This window comes from Aphis gossypii, chromosome 2 (assembly GCF_020184175.1).
Source record: "Aphis gossypii isolate Hap1 chromosome 2, ASM2018417v2, whole genome shotgun sequence".
NCBI classification, from domain to species: Eukaryota; Metazoa; Arthropoda; class Insecta; order Hemiptera; family Aphididae; genus Aphis; species Aphis gossypii.
This window is the reverse complement of record NC_065531.1, coordinates 49,671,654-49,689,722: the sequence shown is the minus strand read 5'-3', so window position 1 is coordinate 49,689,722 and position 18,069 is coordinate 49,671,654. Positions and strand designations below refer to the sequence as shown.

At 31.6% G+C, this 18,069-nt stretch overlaps 1 protein-coding gene across 1 annotated transcript in view; it reads left to right on the top strand.

Annotated features, from left to right (window-relative positions):
- Nucleotides 1-18,069, top strand: part of LOC114125048 (death-associated protein kinase related-like) — a 53,118-nt gene that overhangs the window by 24,919 nt on the left and 10,130 nt on the right. The window lies entirely within an intron of this gene.

Below are 18,069 nucleotides of genomic sequence, written 5' to 3'. Positions count from 1 at the left end.
TTCTTTTATTACTCGTGCACATGTGAACTTGTGTATATGGTTATATTATGAACTGTCTGTGTGATGAAATCTATATTATCTAATAATTTTGTGTTATTTGTACTCTATTGTCTTTCGCTTGAAACATTATATTATGCGCATGTTCTGCGTATAATATCTTCCAATGTAATGTTTCCTAGTCGTTGAACTGTCAGTTAATCGTTTAATGCTTTAGAAAACAGTGACGAAATCTTCATTGCTCGGAATTAGACCTTGACTCGATCAGCTAGTTAAATATATATGTATGTGCTAAAATCGTGATTCGGCATTTTCTTCTTTGATGTACTCCAACACCCGTATCCTTAAGTACAAGAAAAATTTACAAGATAATACTTTCTTACCCTATAATATAATATTATATAGTATCATATATACTCGTTTACCTCGTAAGTATCTATATAATCGAAATGTATTTATTCATACCTAATCATAACTAAAGCTATGTACGTTATTCTTTTATTGTAAGTTTTTTATATCCTTATAGGTTGAAAAAAGTTTACAACTAAATCGATGACTGCACATCTAATAAGGCCATTAGTCATTACAATAGGTATATCGAAGATGTGTTATTATTATCATAGAATTTTTTTTTATATATATATTCGGACCTATTTAGTTTTAAGGATTACAATTTTTTCCATAATTTTTTTAAAGTAATTTCAATATAGGTTTTTAATTTAAATGTATAAAAAACCTGCTATTGCTTACAATATCTGAAATGTGGTGGTATTTATATTCGAGCTACATTAAAGATGATGTCGCAACGACCACATTTATACGCTTTATGTATATGTGTAATGTATAACACTTTAGCAAAAAACCGCGCTATAGAGATAAATCATCATTACTGAGTTACGCGAGCGATATTATGTATACATATTATAAACACAATTTTATATACATATACCTACTGGGATTACATAACTTTTATATGGTGTACTATTTTTATGAACATACCGCGGGTTACCTATATGGCCTATCGCTTAAATAAATACAATGTAAATTTTGTTGGTGTTTTTGTTGTCACGACAATTATACCTAAACAGTAAATACATTGTCATTTTTACATTGCTATTACTGCATAATGTATAGATAATAGGTATTATGACGGAGTGTGCAGTTTGCATCGACACAGGGGTCGAAGGTCTTCTTTTATTTATTTATTTTTTAGCAAACATGTTTATATTATATAGCACGATACATGTGTTACTATATTACCGTTGCATAACTGCACCACAAAGTTAAATTACATTTTATTTTTATATAATCGTTGCGATATTATTTCGCTTAAAAACAGATCAGTTGATCACAAACTCTTACTATAATTTACTTGATGTAGAACTATAAAGATGAGCGACTTTTCTCCAAAACGATGATAGATCACGATACTAACCTCGGATGTCGTAATGTATATTTATTGCTGCATTGAGCCAACACGAAATCGATCAATTCGATAACTAGTGAATAGTATAGGTAGTGGTATAATAATAATGTTAATGTATAACACATGAATGTTGTTATTGTGAAATCTATTTTATTTGAAATATAAAACTCCTGGTCGTCGCCCGTTCTTTGTCATAGTGACATTAACCTAATCATATTATAAAGAAAAATCGTACTTACGATTCTTCTGAATTTGTAAGGGTTGTTTATGACAGTTATGATGACAACGTCATAAACATTATGTTAAATATAAATATTCATATATATATATATGTCTAAATAGTTATAGCTAAGAAGACATATAAGTTTTAATCGTTCTAAACTCCTGTACAAAGTTGCTACATGTTTGCCCTCGTTCATATAGAACATTAACTTTTTGCATAACTATTATTAAGATTATTAGTAAAAAATTTAAATTAAAAAATACATATTAAATACTTATCTTGTCCTAGATTTGAAACATATAAAGGCATAAAATTATAAATGTTTTACTTCTATGTTCAGTACAAAACCTATCTACGAGCATGTCTTACTAATATTTTCATAATAATGGTTACGTATATTTATCTTCAAAAATAAACTATAATTTTTTTTTATTTATGTAAAGGGATTTTCATTATTTAAATACTTATATTTATAATTATTTATACAGCTATAACATTATACGGTGAATTATTATACAATTAATCATGTGCAAAATATATTTATTATGATGAATAATAGTACAATTAGTTTGCTGTTACTTCTAAGCAAATTTTATTTCATAATGAAACATAAACGTTTAATATTTCTATATTGTATCCCACGTAATTTGAATTTATTGAATAAATATTCATGTCACATAATTATTACTATTGCAATGTAATACTTAACTTCAAATAAGTTTGAAGTGAAATAAATAACATTTCTCAATTATAAAACGTTTTATAAATTGTATTTTTGTTTCCTAAGACTAATTGTTTTCATAAACTATAAGGCAATGTTTTTTCTACTTTATAAAAGATATTTTTAAATTCAACACTTAATATTGCTTGTAAAAGTTTATTATTTTCTAATCAAAATTTTAATTAATTATCACTAGTAGTAACTTCTTATTTATACTCGTTACCTGTACAAGTGCAGTAAAATATGTACTGCAGTCTTTTATTTTTTATTGAATATTATCGTAGATTTTTTTTATTGTATTCGTATCGTGTCCTAGTGATCCGATAAAATGGTATGACCTTCAGCAAAAACCAGATTTGCTCATCTGGAAATAGGGTGACAGATGGGAAGGGGAAAGAAAGTCACTGAACTGCGGAGAAATCGGAAACGGCAGCCGAGATGTGGCCAGCCGTGAGTGTATATATGTATATATTATATGCAGTCGTGTGATGGAGTACCTCAATGGGTTATCGCGTCTAATAACCAACATCAAGCAAGTTTGTTATTGGCATAGAAGACGTGTGTAACAGTTTTACCTAAACAGTTAGTTTATAATGGAACCGTGGGCAGAAACATATATATTCTGACAAATAGTGTAGAAAATTCTCACGATCATCTTCCTCTTGTACCATAATTAAATATTAAGTCTTGGGATATCCTGTCATCGTGTCAATCTTCGGGGATCCTATAATAGATATTAAAATAAATCTATTGGCATATTAGGCCTACTTTGTAATATTTAAACAATTATTTTAACAAACGTTCCATCAGTTTTTCAATGAAAATTTTAATTAATAATACTATTATTTGACTTTATAGTTTAGTGTAAAGATAACGTTGTATAAAATCACTTTCCCAAAGTATTAAATTTCTTGAAATAGTTTAAGTTAGTTGTAACAGATTAGTTTAAAAGTAATTTTGAAAGTTTTGTTCGAAATGTCTAAACTTTTATAAGCACTATATATTAAGTAGAATGGAAGTTACCAAAAATAAACATAGGTATCAAAGTTAATCTTTTCAAATTTCAAAGAAACGTCATCTAAAGTGTTTACCTTATATATTATTCAGTATAATTCAGCTTTACCAAATCTTCTCCGAGAAAATACAATCAACTGCATGTATGGTGTGGATCATTGCGCTGTTGGTACGGTTCTTTCAAAACTGAAAACTGACTTGATAATAAAGTGATTAAGATTGTAGTATATATATATTATATAAATAACAATGCTTCAATATTTTGTTCTAGTTGTATTATCATTCGTTATTATTTAGATAAAATATATAGTCTAAAGGTTACACGAGCGTTCGGCCTCAAAATAGAAAAAACGCTATACTTATCGGTTTACTGCACTATACACATGTGGGTCATATTGAATATTTGTTTTGGATGGCTGTGAGACGTCCTTGTTATGTATGCCTTCAAAATACCGGTAAAAACAGTTCAATAAATGAATGACAACCGCGATTGTTTTATCGTACCTATATTCGCGATCATTCCTATTTTTCAAGAATAATGATATTCTTCAAATACAGTGTCATAAGTCGTTATTCAACGACTGAAATATTACCTCGTAAACCATCATGAGGAATTGAATTACCTATTACATTTAAAATACATCAAGTGAATATAATATCACTGAACAAATTAACGATGTTTTAAAAAGAAAGAAGTGTTATTTTTTTTCAAGCCTTTTTTTTTTTGTTTTGTTCCAACTTTAAGTTGCACGTATGTCGTCAAAATGTGTGCATGACCACTTTGTTTCAAAAATTCACAACCAACCAAACTATGAAATTCGACATTCCACGTGGGCTGCAGAACCCACTCGAAAATCGAACTATTTTTATTATGTCATCGTCTACGCTAATGCACCTGTATCATTTCTCGTACGAGGCTCTGGTTGGACAATAACGTTTAATATTTTTCCTTTTTCTGTTATTCAGATCTTAGTCATAAATGATTTAATGACTAAACAATTTTAAAAATGAACAAACTTCTATTTAATATTTAAATAATCAAATTTGTAATTATTGCTCATCTAGAGACTATAATTTTTCAAATTATAGGTAGTATGTATTTATTGAAAACAAATTAGTGAGTATCAATTTAGTGTATAATAAATCACATGATAAATTTTGCTGAACTATATAAACACTAAAATACATCATAAGTAATGTAATTTATTATATGAAAATGGATAGTATATCTTCAAAATAATATTCGAACAAAATGAAACTTGATTGTTGTGTATTCGTTTAATTAATTTTCAAAAACCGTTAGGTCAAAACACCGCAAACATCACAGGATATAGTCGTGTTTCTTCAGAAACCAGCCCATCTGTCGCAGGTGTGAGTCCACAGATGTGGAACCAGCAGCAGGCCTGGTCTGTTTCATACTAGCCGAAAATATAAGATAATACTGTATAATGTTATATATAATACGTATTGCAGCTTACACCCATATCAACCGGTATACGTTTTTTTAAAAATAATAAATTAAAATTTAATTATTATTCAAATGACGAACGATAAATAAAAGCGGCGTGTGCCAACTAATAACACCTCTATTATAATAGTGCGCGTATATTTTATTGTTGTCGATCATATTATTGTAATATTATTAACACGATGATAATTTATTAATTTTTTTGCGTATCGGTCAACTGGTTGTAATTCCCGGTTGTTGCTGCTGACACCTTATACGGTTAGCCAGACGACATTGCGAAAACGTTGGATCACACACAGCCGGAACGACCTTGCCTAGTCAACAATATCATTATTATATATTATATTTTTATAATATATATACATAAAATATAATATATGTTCTATTGTTTTTGATGCAATTCACAAAAACCGTGTTTTAAAAAAAATAATATTTATACATTTTTTTTAAATAAATTGATTACGGCAGTTAATAATATCCGGCCGTAAACTATAAACACCTGTATAATACAGTGTATTTATACGTGTACGACAACTCGTCTTATATTTAACGTGTTTAATAATATTATCTTTTATCTTTTGTAATATAATAATTGTTGTTATGTTCAACTATTGTATACATTGATTCAATAAGTATTTTTTTCGTTATATTACCAAGTATAATTTTATAACTGTTTTATTAAATTTATTTTTTTTTCATATTGGATAATATTCAAGTAGTTACCTACCTTTATAGTTTTATTGTTTTTGAATCCACGTTTTTCGTTTTTATGTGTACGTAATGTACAGAAATAATTATTCGTTACGCGTTAAAAGTTAAAAGTACGTTTATAATAATAATAATAATAATAATATAATACATATCCATACAAATAATTAGAAAGTTTAAACTAGTGGTTTATCAATGAAGTTGTTATTTTCCGCGGGGTCAGTGTTTATGCTGGTCGCAAACATTAATATACAAGTATTGAAATAACCAGTGGTTAATTATTTATATACGTAAATACGTTTACTTTGATTCACTAATCAATGCAAAATGCCCGCAATTTCTCTTTGGGTCTGTTTGATTTTTTCTTGTATCTTTTGTTTGAATAAATACGTATAATGTATTATTATTAGGTATATTTATTGTATTTATTGTATTTATAATCATAACATTCATAATGTACAAACAAAATATTTATTGACCTATTTTGATTGTATGAAGAAAACATATGATTTTTAAGTATTTGTATACATAACATAAAGTCATATGCATAAATATAATCGAATGAACAATATTATTTTTATTCTATCTAATTCATCCTATAACTATTTACTCGATTTGATAAAACAACTGGTTAATATTTTAAATTGTTTATAAAACAACGTGCAACTCGATGAGAGCAATATACTTTTGTCGGTGTGCTTTACTTAGATATTAGATAACCGTAATTTAGTATTATTAATTGATCTGTGTGATCATTGCGACTACCGCTGCACCATTTTCACTATTTTATCATTATTATCGTTTATACTTAAATATTTAGTACAAACCTAATCTGTTGCATTTCAACATGTCGCTCATTGCTGTGTGAGTATTGAGTAGTACATACCAATATAATAAAATTATACTTTAACATTGCAGTCTGGAAATTGAAGAAAATGTATTATTTTCCGCATGAATACCTTACACGTGTACCTAAAATACGATTAATACGTATATATTATATTATGTACATCAACATTTGTAAAAAAGCACTAGTTTATTGTTTTTAAGGATTAATCGTGGGATTGATTTTGTGGTAAGAATCATAGTATATTATATTATGAGGCAGTTACGGAGGCGCAATAGGCGGCGTTCTAAATGAATTCCCAGTTTTTGGAAAGGATTTTACGTAATACGAAACATTATAGACGTAATATTGGTATAATCTTATTGACGTTTGGCCGGCAATCGAAATTCAAGTACACGCCGTTGGACGGGTTTGTCTTGGACTTCGCCTCTTCCTTACATTATTACGTAATATCATGTATACGTATCATCGCTGCAGCATCAGAAGTTTCCCGCAGGAAATCGTATGTCCATCCGTCGTCGTTTTGGCTGTTAGAACCTCGATTACAGCACAAACGCATAATTATAATTTATAATTATTATATTTATTATCATATCCTGTATAACAACTGTAGAAGCCCCAATCTATAGGTCTGCACTAAATTTCGGTTTCCATAAAAAAATTATATACATCCAATTATCCGTCCTGGATGATAATGCATCCGTGGTGCAGCCGTTACATTATTATTATTTTTGAATTTAGCAGGAAAGTTTTTGTTTTGCCCTCTATACCCGCTATCGATACCCCGTGTCCATAACAGGTTTATTCTCTTCTCTACAGCACATTATTACTATTATTATTATTATACCTGCGGCCGTTTGTCGTCCGGCCGTGACATTATAATTTTATATTATAATGTCTCGTTGTTTTTCTTCGTTCCCCTCCGCGGTTCATTTGCGCCCCGGATCTATTAATAACACTTCTATGCGCGCGTGAGTTGTGGGTCTCGACGGTCGCTCATGTTTTACGATAACACCGGACGAGGAGAAGAAATATATTATATTATGTGTATTTAAAAAAAATCTATATATCCATTGCGAACACGAACGACGATTGTATGTGCTATTAATTATTCATTAAACACGTATGTATGCACCTCCTGTGTGTGTGTGTGTGTCACACTGTCGCCCACGCCAACTGGTTCGACGCTACAGTCATCTCTTGTCGGTAGAAATGTCATTGTCGTTATATATATATATATATTGTTGTATTCTATTATACGACATTGCAACGGCTGCGCATGTTGGGGGAAGGTAGGGTTATTTCTTATCGCCACCGTCTGCTTCAGGGTTCGAATAAACGAGAAAAAATATAATGATTAAAAAAAATAAGAGTTTATAAGGTTCGTTTCGGGGTTTAATACTCGCGGGAGTCCTATGTGACGTTCGTTTTTGAGAAACCCCTTATTAAAACTAGTCTGTTTTTGTATAAACTACATTATGCCATTTAAATATTCGGTTTTGTTTTTAGTTATTTACTCACGTGCAATTCTATATGAATAATATAAGTTAAATTGATAATTCGCGGTTTCGAAGATGGTACTATATTGTTTATGCGTGTGTAGTCGATGATAAAGTTGTATATTATCATAATTCATAATACATTCAGTTTAATGTGTAAAAAAATGGTCAATTCAATAGTAGGTATATTATAATATTTATTATGTGAAACACACCTATTCGAGTGTATTCGTATATTGTCCGTGTTTTATCATGAAAATCAGGAATAAATCAAATTATAATATTAATATTTTAGATAATCGTTAAATGGTAACTAATAGTATACTCCATGTGTCTATACAAATAATGTTATTGTATATGCAAATAGTATGTTTCAATTTTTCTTATGGTAAAAATTACATTACTTTTATTTTTTTAGGTTTGAAAAATAGCTATACATGTACAAGTTGTTTGTTATTCGTGTTATTGAACAATGGAATTTGCTGCTAGAGTTGCATCTTCATTACACTTCGATTTGTTTTGCTTTGTTACGTATATAGTATACGTTACAGGCTTTCTTCCAATGGCCAAGTTTTGAAATGTTTTTTCAGGATTGTTTTTATTATTTTTATTAATATTTTGAACACGTACATTCACGTAAGATCTACGTTACGTAATTGGTTCGTTAAATAAATTGTACGAGTATGTATTTGAAACATTAAAAATTGCAGCGTTCCTATGGAAAATGATCCCATGCCCTTGTGTATGAGTATATTATACGTGCTGCATATGTGTATTTACTTGTATGTGTATACACTTGAGTACTAGACGTATATACATAATACTATGTGCAGCGTGTGTGTATATGTGATCGAGATCTCGATAAAATAAAAATACACATTGTTGTAAAGTATGAAATAAAAGAACAAAATACATATGGTTCTATGATGATGCGTTTTTTTTTATAATATGATAATACGTAATACCTATGCAATAAAATTATGTGAATGCGATTACTGAAAGATAATGTAATAATTGTCGTTGTTATCCATTATGCTAAACAGCGATGGATATACGGGTTATGCAGATACGCACACTGGACATGTATGTATATATGTGACGTGTATATATTATTTATTAACAAACTGCATTTGTCTTTCAAAACATTGCATTACATATATATTTATTCGGTTATCATCTACGAGTTATAATATTAATATTTGTCAAGAGCAAGCAAAACAAGTGTATCATGTTTTGCGATTTACCATTTTTTACATTTAAATAATTACCGTAATTGAATTGTTATTACATCATTTACATCCAAATTATAATATTCAAGTGTCAAGAAATAAGCCTATGTGCAATATACAAGCAAATATATGTATATATAAATGTTTAAATACCATAATTCATTATCAGAGTGGAAAAAATGTACATCACCTATAGGTATCATCATATAAATATATATATACATCATATTTATTATGCTTATTACAAATTGTATGAAAAACCATCAATTATTTAAACAATTTTGTTTAGGATGTTGTGTATATACAATTTCTTATAATTCAATAAATAGTATACATTAGTGTTCAGTGGTTCACAAATTGTTCATATAAGACGTGACCCACTTATCATTAACAAAACATTTCACAGCCCACGCCTATGTCTTAGTATACATATTGCTCATTAAAAAAAGGGAGATCAGATCAATAAATATTGTATTATATTGTATAATACATATTTATAGTAAAATACCAGTAGTAGTAGTAGTAATGTAGTGTGATTCAAATTTAATAATCTAGCTGCGCTTGTTAACCTAGCACTCGGAATTTTTCGTTAACGACTACTGAAATAGAAGCGATGGATCAAAATAATGTTACATCCTACCTGTATAAACAATAATATTAAAACTATAATATGAACCATTGAGTTTTTAATATTTTAATTCCGGAAAATTACACTATGGTATGGTATCAGCTGTGCTCTAAAATTGTTTAAGAAACTTCTTATCTTCTCTTTTACGAATTTAAATATTTTGACTATACATCTTTAGTTGGACGAATTAATGATATATTATTTTAACAACGACGCAAGCATTCCAATATCAAAACAACATTTCAGTTTTGGTGAAACAAATAACGAGATAAAATAACGTATAATTTTAACGTGATTGCAATTAAAACATTATGGCTCGTACGCAGTTTGATGACTACGGCGTAGTAGGGGGAGATATATTATATATTTTATTATTATGGTAATAGTGATGCTTATGCATAATATAGTGAGTGCGGGTGATGTCAGCGACCGGGAATTTTTCAGATGCGCGCCGCTGCCGTTTCCGGACTGTAGCGCATCTCGCTGTGTCCTGCGGCGGTGCTCGCAACTAATTTCAATTAGACTGTACGGCACGCGCGCATGGTCGTAATCTAATCCTCTCACATGAATATAGAAACATCCCAACTTCATACGTTTTGTAAAATAATAACCCATGTGGGCGAAAACACATCAACATAATAAATTAATAATATAAAATGATGACTTCGTTGATATTTCTTATACGACATCTCGTACACAGTAGTATCTATAACACATAAGTATTATTATTTATGATTGTATTACAAATTGTATAGGACTGTGATGTATATATAATTTAATAAAATATGTTATTATTATTGTTTGTGATCGAAAATCGTTATAATAATAATAATAGCAGGTGGTGGTAGTGGGAGGGTATCTTAAGTTTAAGTGTGACGGTGGCTGCTGTGGTGGTGGTAGCGGAGCAGGGGGTAAAGTCAACGTCCTGGTGGCGACGGCGGCGATGTGCGACCATTGGAAACCGCATCGGCAACGGCAGCAGCATATAGTGTCCTTGACCCGACAACAGACGGTCCGATGTCCTTTCGGACGTGCAAGTCTCTTTCTTAAACACATATATATATATATTTGCGATCTACGTGTACAAACTAGAGTCTTCGTGTGTGTGTGCACTGTGCAGAATGATTGAACAATAACTGTCATCTCTCTCTCTCTCTCTCTCTCTCTTTAACGCGTATACGTATTTTTCGTACAGCAATACACACTTATACAATGCAAAATACGTGAGGATATAAATATATATATATGTACTGTAATGTTTACACGAAAATCTGAAATGTGACAATCTTGTAATCGAACGCTGCATTTTTCGCGTAAATGCAAACATGCATTTATATATCTGTGGGGGTGCACAACGGTGACTTACAATTTGAAAAAAAAATGAAAATTGTATATTTTTTCTCCATACACAATACCCACTTCACAACGACCTTTCGCGCCGACTGTATTCCTGCCTTATCTGCTGCGTCCACGTGCGAGAAACTATAATCGTATAACGTTAACCAATTATTATATATTATCTTCATTATTGTTATTAAAATTGGCTCGTTTGGTTTTTGCTGTAGCCGTTTCCCGTTATTGCCATGTCGTGTGTATTAAACGCAATTATTTTATATCTCAACTAAATTAAAAATCGTTATGGTATATTTAACATTTATTATCTAATTATTATCGTTCAACTAATGCAATATAATTCCGTGTTCAAGGAATAGAATTGAAATAATTAACTATAGAATTATTTTAAGACTTCGTGTAAGTACATATATTATATATAGTACTGTTATATAAAAACGCACCCGACAGGCCGAGACTATATAATAATCGCAGAGTCCTTTAATAACTTAATTTGTTTTTGCATTAAATTTAATGATATACGTGTGTATATTATAATGTAAGTACTTTTGTATTTCTCATGTATGAAGTCAACATCCTACAAACACTTCAGACAAAAATCAATACATTTTTGTATGGTGGCGTTCGATATGGAACTAAAATAATTATCAGACATGCGCAGTGTAACATACGCCCAAGTAATAGTAAAACTATATGTAATTACATAAAAATCTGCCCTCTAGTCCCGTCTGTATATATGCACTGGATATACCACGATAATGATAATATCAACCTATTTAAGGTGTCTAATCTGATTTCAACTATGGGTTATGTAGCACAACAACGCATCCGGATCGTAGGTACCCTTTCGTACTACAATATAGCGACCTCGAGATGGTTAGAGACTTAAAATATTTGGTCAAGAAGAAGAAAACATTAATTTTTTTTAGAATTTCTATGTAACATTAACCTCTTTATGTGGATAATGCTCGTGTTTTGTATACTATCATAACATTATATAACCTTTTTGTTCGGTAAAAACAGTTAATATTAAATTGAAAATGTACTAGTGTTTCTACATTAGGTACATTAAGCGTTTATGTTAACAATTTAATCTATATGATATGATGAAATAGTGGTTATTGCAGCGTTTGGTTAACGCGTGTTGATGCCTAATGTAGATTTAAAATTGTATTTATTGTGTTCGGCAGGTCATACGTATTTGCGTCTACTATTTATTACGTATTCAATGTTTATGACTAATTATAAACGAAATTCTTAATCGATATGTACAAATAACTTAACAAATTCGAACGCATATAGTTTTATATTTTGAGTTCCTCAATACAAGAACATGTTATGCTTAAATAACATTATTTTTTCTCATTTTAATAAGTGGTTTAGTATATATAAAAAATTATACATAGGTAAGTTATGCATTTTCTAAATCTAATTGTTCAGGAGATTACATAAAATCGTTTGGACTTTGAATGTGGCTTCTGTGTATTATAATATTTAGATCACACGTTCAGTTCCCTTTCCCAGACCTAGACATTACAATATTAAAAAGCTACAAATTTACCCGTGGTGTTTTTTTTATAATTCGTTGCGGTCGAGTGCGTTTAAGTCTCTGGACTCTAGCTATACTACTTGCTACTAGCGTCCCTGTGCAACTTGCACCCCGCCTCATTTACTGTCGTGCTGTCAGTATACTATTGCGCAAAGGAGTGGGCGGTCGCGATTAAAATAATAATAACAACAACAAAAGAAACGAAATCAACTACGACGATGACAGTGTTTGCACAATCGGACTGAATGATTGGCGTCGGCGGTCGCATATAATGATAGAATTATTGTATTTCTATTTACCACCGGTGTTGCGGGTAGAGCAAAAAAAAAAAAATAGAACACAAATATTTTTTTCGCGTCCGGGCAAGGACAATGTCGATAATATTAATAAATATTATAGCAGTATTATTAATATAGTAGTGCGCACATAAAATAACACGTGACTGTCGTCATCAGACGACTCAATTTGCCGTACGAAACGCGGTCAACAGCCGTGTGTGTAAATAATATATTATGACGATAATAATAATAATATTAATAATAATAAATCGTTTTCTTTCCCTCTCGGACAGACCTAAACGCTGAATGACCTCATCGCCTAGTTGCGTATGCGGGACGCGCGTTAACATTACCGTTTTGTCGTCGCGCGTATTCCTGTTTGCTATATGTACAAGACAGTGGAAAGGGAGGGTCACTGCAATAGCAATGACAATAATACATAGATATATGTTTATATAGTTCGCGCGTCTTGGGAAGGTCGTTTTTTAATGATTACTGTCACGAACTCGCGGTCTGTGAGCCAGCAAATATAGGTATACTATAATAGACGACACAGCCGCTATATGATATGTATAGGATATCCGAAAACAGGCCGCTCAAAAATAATAAAAGTCTTCCTGGACGATAAAAATCTTATGTGATAACTATATCTAGACCGGATTAAAGGTTATCTGTGGATATAAATACCTAATCGTATTTCCATTATTGAATTTAAAATAAGATAAAATAATGCTACATAAAGTTACAAAATGTAATATAAACATAAAGCCCACCCCATTTTTAAACCGAGTTTGCCTATATAGTGATGTGCCTACTCATAGATGACCGATTTGATGTTGAGCGCTTCGATTTTCAGTGGTCGACCAGCAGATATAGTAATTTTCGATCACTCAGCCATCTTTCGTTTATAGTTTTTATTGAGTATAAGTAAAATATTATAATACCAGCTACCACGATCGCAACCATACATCATGTCATTCTTTATCCGTTATCGGCCCCGCCGAGACATTCTCGTCTAGAAAGTATACACGAAGCGATAAAAACCATACGGACGAGACCTAATTCCGCGTTGCACAGGCGGACGTGCACGCCGTAGCTTGTCCGTCAAAGTTTTCGATTGTAGTTAACCCGGTTATAATATTATTATAGTAGACAGGGGCGACGCAGTGTGTCGATCGGAACGATCGATTAAGTCGTCGTTAGTCCGATGATTGGTTTAAACACATTGTATATATTGTGCATAAATATCGAGATAAATTTTTACACAATAGTATTAAGTATTAACACGTCAAATCGGTTTTTTTCTTCGTTAATATCACGTCTTCGTTTCTGCATAATTGATTATGATAAATATATGCTCGGAGAAACGCGTAATACCAATCATGATTTTATATTGTTAAAAATAAAAAATAAATCATCATGAATCCTACCGATTACGTAAACCGTACCTATACATACATGTATTATGATCACGCCCGTTACATTCTTGTAAATATTATGTGTGCTTAAAAATTACTTTTCGTGTATTATACGGTTTAATGCTGTTTTATACGCCCAATGGTCGTCGTAATTAACTACGTCGTTTCTACTGTCGGTATATCCGGGGCTAAATTGTTGTTTTATCCATTATAATATTCCAATCGAAATATTATAATAACAATATGTTTTCAAGTCAAAAATATTTTATGCGGGTGGCGTTGTTAAAAACATGTTGCATTCACAACTGCGTTGAAATTACTTTTTTTTCGCTTCTGTACACACACATGTTTGTGTTTGTACAGTATATATGTGAATGCATAAATGATTTGATTTCGACTTAGCAATTAAAAAAACGTATACTATCATGTGTAAGAATACACTCTACACATAATATTATACCTAAACCCTGCATGATGATAACAAAAACAAATTTTTGTACTTTTATCAACGCAACGTTATGAATCAGTGAAAGTGTATATATACAGTTTAAAATCCGGTGACAATGCAACGTTGCACAATAAACCGTTTTCTATATAATATACGTACGCGTGTATTATGTGTGTTCTATAGAAATTTGGCCGGGTACGTGTGTTATTATTATTATTCGATCATCATATAAATTTGTTTTGTGCGGCCAATCTTCACTGCGGCGCTTGCAGAGACGCAGCTATTATAATGCTGCAAGTATATCTATATATATGTGTATGTAATGTATAATATGTAAGTGCGTATGCAACCAAGTATTTTCGTTAGCGATTGTTTCCATCGCACATATTTTATAATAACATATGTACTATGTAGTGTTAAAAAAATACGCTTTTGATTTGTGAGTGTTTAATGTATATATATGTACATTGTGATTATATTATTTTCTCAACAACGATACTTGTTTGAATATAACTGTTATGCCTATGCATATATAAGTATACGCCTGCATTCGATTTTACTATTCTGCATTTCTGCCTAATAACATTTATACACACGTTAACACATTATTTTATTGTCTTATAATAGGAGGCGATATCAATCTGCGACACGGTCGGTTCGGTTCGCCGAGGTGTTTATAACATAATTATGTATATATAATATATTATGCTTGCGGGTCAAATAGAAAGTTAAAAACGATATATACAAGTCAACTTTCAACCAAAGACCAAAAGTACGTTTTCTACGCGTCCGTGGTCCAGCTATTGTTGTAAATAAAAAATATTTTTAACGTATAATATAACCACTGCAGGGACACCACTCGGTATTATCAACGGATATTATTCAGGCGCATCTATATTCTAGTATAAATTAAATCGAAAAACGAGTGTGCATTCAGTTTCATAAATTATAATATAGGTGCAACGACGTACGCATTTCCTGCGTCAATATAAACGAGAAGAATTTTTATTATTTTTTATTATTTCCTAAACCTGGGTCATAAAGTGCTTGATGTTGTTCAGTTTCTCTCGTGTGCCTTTTTGTCTGCAGTACCTATCTGTAGTTATTAGTGTCGTTTACCTATTAAATATCATATTTAATAAATATAGATAAAATTATAATGGCAATGCATGCCATTTTACGTCTATACAACGGTGGTGTACTTAACAACAAATTCAACCTTGACATGTGTCGAGGTAAAAAATAAATTTGTCGCATCGATCGTTTTACGACTTTCAAGCGCGTTTGTACCGATACCGCGAAGGTTATAAATCGCGAAGAGATTTCCTCTCATCTCGTCGATCCTATATGTTTAATATCGCTGGGTCCAATCATGTCTTCAGTGCGGATAAGTGATTCCGTTTTATTATTATTATTATTATTATATATACCTATTACCTATACATTATATACACCTAATGTATTATGCTCGTTTTCCATGTGCCGCGATGTGTCTGAGGCAAAATGATATACTATGACTATATATCTATATAAAAATTGAAGACTTCGTTCCAATGGTAAAACGGGGTTAACGCGTGACGAAACGGCAACGAGTAATTACCTATAGGTAGTATCTACCTTTACTCCGACGTGTGAAAAAGTCCATATTTCAACTTTATAACGCTGACAATAACGCGTTTTCGTATATACTGCCGCACCATAGGCATGTATATATTATGACGACACGTACCTACCTCTTGTACATATTAGCAAAAGGAATTTTCCTGAGAATTCATTCGTCGATGTACCGTTTCAATATCGTGCGGAAAAATAAAAATCACGATTTGCGATAACAAAATAATACACAAACTATGTTTGCTGGACGAGCAGTAGCGGTTATCACATCGTCTTTGTATATATTATATATTATGACTGCTATTATTATGATATATTTTTCACGACTATCGTCTTGGACAATTTACAACGACCACTTATACTTACAGTAATATCTGAGATTTAGATTCTGGAGAAGAGAATAAACGGGCAGTGCTACATATATTTCTGTAGAACTCGTTGAAGATTTTTTTTTTTTTTATTTAAAAGATATTCTTAAACTGTGTTATTTCAAACCAGCAGGGTACATAAAATAATTTATCGATTATCTTATCAAATAAATGAAAAAAAAAAATTAAATCGATCAAAAATAGCATACATGAATGACTATGCTACATTTAACAAGCCGATATACCGTTTATTATTACGCGTTTTTACGTAAAGTTTGTGGTGACTGGCATTTTTCCAAAAGTGGCCAACTTTTATCGTCGTCGAGTGTACTCATATCCTGTTCCTATATTTGTATTACTTATTGTATCACACGCATATATGCGTGTGTGTGTAGTAGGATGTTCGTAAAGCGTCCTTGATTGGCGCCATCGGTGCGTTGATATACGTGTCGCAATGCCGCGGACGTTTTGCTGCACTCGTCGCTCGAGAAATTTCGCAAATTCCGATTTATTAATTTATTGTTATTATTTTACGTTCACCGTTGCGCATAAACCGCCACCGTTTACGAACGATGTGTGCGAGTTTCGAAAGATAAACTGGACGAGTAGGATGGCGACGAAACATTAGGCACATATACATTATGTATGTATAACTGGTATTATACGCACGTCCGCGGAAATCGGATTGACTCGCGCGTGAGTGGCGTTTCTTTGTATACGAGTTTTCCCGTTTTAAACCATTGCGCCGTCGTATCCTAATTAACGTCGTAAAATAACGTATATGAAAAGATCTATATATAGATTATAGGTACATATGCGTGATCGAATGATTGAATCGCTGTGAAAATCGTCGAATATCGTATGATTTGTAATATCATAATATTATTATGTACATACGTTTCTGAGGTGTAGCTGCGGTGTAAATAACGCCAAACGACTGGGCTAGGCGCGTCCGAGGTTTGCAATCGAAACGTCCAATTTAAATTTGCGAGCGTTTTCTCCAGCAATCATTGTCTTAAAAAGGTGTGTGTGCCACATTATTATATACTATTACATATGGCCACGGCCCCTTCATTATGTCCCGCGCGAAAACTTCCTGTCGTCGCGACTGTATATTACAATATATTGTGTATATCTCTCGTCCGAATCGCGTTTTCGCTGTGACTTGTGCAAATCGCCCGCTATCTTACTTCTATAGGTACTTTATTACGGTTTTTTTGTATTATTTCAAAGTTAAACAACAATGACGAAATCGACATCCGGTCGGGGGCGCTCAATAAT